Below are 6,000 nucleotides of genomic sequence, written 5' to 3' on the forward strand. Positions count from 1 at the left end.
TTTTTTTTCTTTTCCTTTGCCGGTTTGACGGGTGAAAACTATTTCTTGTGGTTTGGTTTTTCACAGTTATGGTAATTTTATGAAAATTTTATATCTCTTTATGATATAAAATAGTATTAAGAACAAGGGAAATAAAGGTTTTATGGAAGTGACTCCTAGTATTTTCAGAAATCTAGTGTAAGTTTTTTGAGATACATTTTTGACAACTTTTAACTGTCCTCTATGAGCATTGTGTATTTAATTTTCTAGTTCTTTTAAATCTAATTTGGAAAACTTAATGTTAGTATAAAATTGTCCATTTGACCCAAGTTTTTGAAATTATTAGCATAAAGTTTTTCCTCACTTAATTTTTTTGAACATAGGGTTTTATATAGTCACTATAAATTTTAACCTCCTGTGTAGGTATGGTTATACTTGCTTTGCATTCCTAATTGTTTGCATTTTTATTTTCTCTTTCTGTTTTTAATTTGCTTTGCCAGAGGTGCGTCTGTTGGTCTTTCCAAAGAATTGGACTTCGTATTTGTTTATCAGTCACATTGTCCTCCTGCTTTCTAATCTACTATATTCCATTAGTCTAGGGTGTGCTTTTTTTCTCCACATTTTTAAATCTCTCAAATTGGGATGCATCTTGCAGTTGATGCTAACAAAGCATTGTGACATTGTTTAATTGGCAGCAGTTTTTCTTAGTGTTACATAAAATTATGGTGCATCCTGAAGTTATAATAGATGACATCCTAAATTGGACGAAGTATGGATTTACACTTTTGTCTTTTATAATTCTTCTGCTTTCCTTAAGTTGCTTTGTTATTGTAAACAAATTATTGGCTTATTTGTATATATATTATTCTTTCTACTTTCATTTGGAAAACAGTTAAGGGTATATATTTCCATCTAATTGCTGCTTTTGTTGTATCCTACATGTTTTAATGTATAGTGTACTCAGTGATATCTTTAAATGTTCTGTAATTATAGTTTCAATTTTTCTTTTATCCAAGTGTATTTAAGGTAGTGTTTTTTTTTAATTTTCAAGGGCTTGAGTTTTTGTTTTTTTCAAATGGCTTTATTGAGTTATAATTCATGTAGCATCCATTTAAAATGTACAATCAATGGTTTTTAGTATATTCACAGAGTTGTACGACCATAAGTGCAGTCAATTTTAGAACTTTTTAATCACCCCAACGAGAAACCCCATACCCATTCATAGTCACTCCTTTTCCTTCTAGCCACCTGCCTTCCACCCCCTCACCCTCAGCCCTAGATGAACTGCTAATCTACTTTCTGTCTTCATCGATTTGCTTATTTGGGACATTTCATATGAATTGAATTGTACAGTGTGGTCTTTTATGACTGGCTTCTTTCCCTGAGCATCGTGTTTTCAAGGTTCATTCCTGTTAGAGCATGATCAGTATTTCATTCCTCCTTATTGCCAAATAATATTCCATTGAATGGATGTACCACATTTTATTTGTCTATCATCATTTGATGGATATGTGAGTGGTTTCACTTTTTGGATAACACTATTTTGGCTCACTATTTCACTATTATGCATAACACAACTATGAAGGGCTTTGGTTTTTAAAAATGGTCTTCTCTCTAATTTTTTTTAACATTGTTTTAGAATATATGACACATATGCTTTCTAGGTTTTTTAAAATGTTTGATATTTGTCTTGTGGTTTAATATGACATCAGTTGGTATAAATATTTCATGGGCGCTGGAAAAGATGTAATCTCTCAAGTTGCTCTTATCATTACAACATTCACATTTTTCATTTTTGAGTCCCCTTGCATTTCTAACAGTTTCTGCCTTACATTATTTAGTATACAGTTGGCCCTCCATATCCCTAGGTTCTGCATTCATGGATTCAGCCAACTCTCGACTGAAAATATTCGGGGAAAAAAATCCACAAAGTTCCAAAAAGTAAAGCTTGAACTTGCCAGGTGCTGGCAACTATTTACATAGCATTTAATCGTATTAGGTGTTACAGGTAACCCAGAGATGACTTAAAGTGTAGGGGAGGGTGTGTGTAGGTTATATGCAAACACTATGCCGTTTTACATAAGGGACTTGAGCATCCCTGGATTTTGGTATCTGCAGGGGTCCTGGGGCCAATCCCACATGGATACCAATGAATGACTATATAGAAGTTTATAACAGTTGCAGATTCATTATGAAGTGTGTTCCATACAAAATGATCTTGATTCCATTTATTATTTGCTTTTATTTCGTTAGTGTTGATTCTTTGAAATCTGATTTATTTTTCCTTTGCATTCATTTTATAAATCTTTGACTATATTTTGCATTTTAATATTTTAAGTTGTTTTGTCTTAAGTGTGATCCTTAAAAACCGTATTTAGTTGGGTCCAATATGAGAGATCTTGCCTTTTAGTAGGGGAGTAAAAGTCTTTCCCGTTTGTTTAGACTTAAGCCATGTTATTGAATTATCATTCTTTTTTCACGCTTCCTTATCCTTTCCTTGTTCTCGTCTTACTGCTTGCTGTAAACTACAGTGCCTTTCCACTCAGATCTGCAGGTGGAGGGCATGTTGGTGTGCGCAGCTCCCAAGCCCATTCCCACCTTGCCTGAAGCTAATCAATTGGAGGATGGGTTGATGGCATTAGGGTGCAGCCCACTGGTTCATCTAGCAGAGGTGCTCCAGGATCGTTAAGGATGGCCTCTTCTCTCTCATAAAATGATCACAAGAGCTGCTGTTGATTTTCTCCTTTCTCTGTGCCCAGCACCTTGCTAGGTGTTTTAATGCACCATCTCAATGAACACTCACAAAATGGCCCAGTGAATAAGCAGGTGCTGAGAGGTTGCCCCGGGTCACATAACTGGAGAGTGGCAGAGCCAGGCCTTGGCCCAGTGGTGTGGCTATAAGCCCTAAGCTCTTTTTTTTTATTAATTTATTTTTTTTAAATTTTTGGCTGTGTTGGGTCTTTGTTTCTGTGCGAGGGCTTTCTCTAGTTGTGGCAAGCGGGGGCCACTCTTCATCGCGGTGTGCGAGCCTCTCACTATCGCAGCCTCTCTTGTTGTGGAACACAGGCTCCAGATGCGCAGGCTCAGTACCTGTGGCTCGTGGGCCTAGTTGCTCCGCGGCATGTGGGATCTTCCCAGACCAGGGCTCGAACCCGTGTCCCCTGCATTGGCAGGCAGATTCTCAACCACTGCGCCACCAGGGAAGCCCTAAGCCCTTAACACTGCCCTCTCCTGACACCCTACCTCCACTGTTCAGGTCATTATTTTCCTACTCCTCCCTTTCAGTTGCCACCTGTATGTCCTCTGCCATTTATGACTTGTGGGTGGCCTCCATCGGGCGCTATGTGAAGTGGGATGAATTGTCTTGGCTCTTTCTTGTGACACTCTGTTCTTGGACAACAAACCAGTGCTGTCTTGGGCTTCTGAGAGATTGGTTGGTGGGCCTCAGCCAAGGGCTGACTCAACGAATACCATCTCCCCTTGCTGACCTGTGTCCCTTCTCGTCAGACTGAGTGTATGCTCCCAGACCCCTCCCCTTCGGATGAGTCCCCTATTCAAGCCTCTGGCCAGATGTCCCTCGTGCGTGACCATGATGGCTCTCATCAGGCCGCAGGATAGGTCCATACTTGCAGCGGACATGTAGTTCGTGCCAGGGCCCCTTGCCGCTGAGTTTTTGGACAGATGCCCCCTCCTTGTCCCTGATCACCTCATCTCAGCTGCCTCTTCCTGGCAGGTACTTCCCAAGAGACTCCGTGCGGGCCTCTGTTCTCCTGTAAGACCCTCCTTGTCCCTGAGTGAGCCTAGCTCCACCGCCTGCTCCTATTCCTTCCCCGCTACGAGGATCTCCCTGCCCCCTTGAGCCAATCAGACTGCATTTCTCATCCTTGCATCAGAATGACTCCTGCAGTGTACAAGTCAGACTGAAAGAACAGGAGGCAACTCCAGTGTGCTTTCTGTCCTCAGGACGGTGTGTGAGGGTTTACCATGGTGGCGGGGGGCCGGGGGGCACGGTTTCATTAAAAAGAATGAAGAAAGATCCCATTCTGAGGCTCAGCGGGGCCATCCGTCCTGAGGGCAGCTAAGGCCTCCCTGCACCTCTGATTGCCATGGACAGACCCTGCCCAAATCCAGGTTGTGGTTTTAGTACTGGATTCCTCTTGAAAACCCAACTTGTCCTGGGGATGGATTTGTTTATCAAAAGAGGAAGAGTTACATAATTCCTGGAAGGTACAATATAGGAAAAAATGTCTGAAACCATTTCTTTTTCCCCTGGCAACGTCCTCACTGTAGGTGTTTTCCTTGGGGGAGAGGGAGTTATTCTCTGGGAGGGACTTGAGGTCAGTCCTCGATATTTCCAGCTGCTTCGTTCGTTTAGTTCCTGCTTGAGACTTTGAACGCTGCTTCAGTGGTTATTTGCCTCTAATAGCAAGTATAGGTTTTACTTTTGTAACGATTCTTTTAAACCTCTGTGGAAGGTTCTACACTAACTGGTTTCCTGGGACTATTCACACATGTATCTCTTACTCCATGTAAAGATACCCTCATGTAGTACTGGCACGTTATTAACCATGTGGGTGTGTATTCCAACTCCTTCCAATGCAAATTTTAGAGCCAGTTGGCTGCACTTTGGTGCACTGTTTCTTGTGAAGCATAATTTAAAAAACACCGAGGGAAAAACTTACTACATTTCAAAAATAAGACTCTCTTTGTCTCAAAAAGTTTATTCCCATTTACTTCAAAGTGCAAAAATAGTTCTGGGAAATAGTCAGGTCAGTTATTTGCAGCTTAATTTTATCTGATAGCTACTGCTTGTAAATATCCAGCTCAGGTCAAAGTGATAACAAAAGCAGGCAATGAGCTGTGAAGCGTGGCTACAGCATTTACTTCCAAGTAGCTTTATTGATTTAGAGGGTGTTTGGTTTTCAGAACCTATAGTTCCCTCCAGGAAATAGCTAAATAAAATTACAAATGTAATAGATTTTAAAAGGTTTAGAGCCTGATTCTAAAAGTAAATATAGGCAGTGTGGAAAATTGTGATCTCTCAAGGAACAAAAACTAGGCATTCTGACAGTTCTGAATAGTTAGAGAACATTTAGATTCCTGGTAAACTTACCCAGACTTCTAATATGTGAAGTAAATTTCTAGAAGCTAAGCTATTCCTTCAAACAGCCAAACCCTCCCATTTTTAAAAAGCAAGGTTTTATTTTCCAATATGGACTCTGAAGTTTAAAATAAAGGCAAGTTGTTTCCAAATTCTGAGTATAAAATTAACAGACTTAAACTGTGGGATATCTAAAAGGACTTTCAAAAAGAAGTGGTCATTGGTCAAAAAGAAGCATTTACGTTGATACCCCAAAGCCCCCAGAACAGCTGGGAGTGACGGGCTCACACTCTGAGCCTGAGGGCCTCACACGCCAGGCCCTCTGCAAGGTGGGTGTGTTCTCACCGGGGCATCAGACTTCAGTTCTGCTCTGGTGGCGCTCACGGCCCAGATCTGATCACTGACAGCGAACTAGAAACCAAAGTGAGCCGAGCACTGCGGAGGGAAAGGCAAAGGAGTGAATAAAGGGGGACCCATCCCAGGCTGGGGGACCAGCAAGGGTTTTCTGGAGGGAAGCCCTGAAAGATGAATAAGCTGGATGAAGAGGTGGCATGTGAGCATCCCAGACAAAGACAGCGGCTTGTGCAAGAGCCCTGAAGTGGGGAAAAACATGTTTGCTGGGAAAACTGCCTGGAGAGTAGAGAATCAGGAGGAGGGTGTCGTGAGAAGCAGCTGGAGTGGGAGAGAGGGGTGAGGTTGCTTAGGGCCTGGACACTGGGAGTGGGGGGCTCAGGCTCTGGCCTCCACGAGCAGTAGGGGACCAGGAGGGTTTTGAGCAAGGGCGTGGTTGGCTTGGGTTTGCCTTGAACACGGGTCTCCTGGCCGACAGCAGGTGCCCGGCTTGGGGGAGGTCAGGCTGGAGGAGGGAAAACCAGGCAGGGGGCCATGCAGAAGCCTGTGGTGCATCAGCGTATTTCAGA

The 6,000-nt window shown here is 42.3% G+C and overlaps 1 protein-coding gene across 16 annotated transcripts in view; it reads left to right on the plus strand.

The window, feature by feature from the left end:
• The window catches only part of RALGPS1 (Ral GEF with PH domain and SH3 binding motif 1), a 273,494-nt gene that overhangs the window by 125,692 nt on the left and 141,802 nt on the right, over positions 1–6,000 (plus strand). The gene's annotated exons all lie outside the window — the stretch shown is intronic.

This window comes from Neophocaena asiaeorientalis, unplaced genomic scaffold (assembly GCF_003031525.2).
Source record: "Neophocaena asiaeorientalis asiaeorientalis breed wild unplaced genomic scaffold, Neophocaena_asiaeorientalis_V1.1 scaffold78, whole genome shotgun sequence".
Taxonomy (NCBI): Eukaryota; Metazoa; Chordata; class Mammalia; order Artiodactyla; family Phocoenidae; genus Neophocaena; species Neophocaena asiaeorientalis.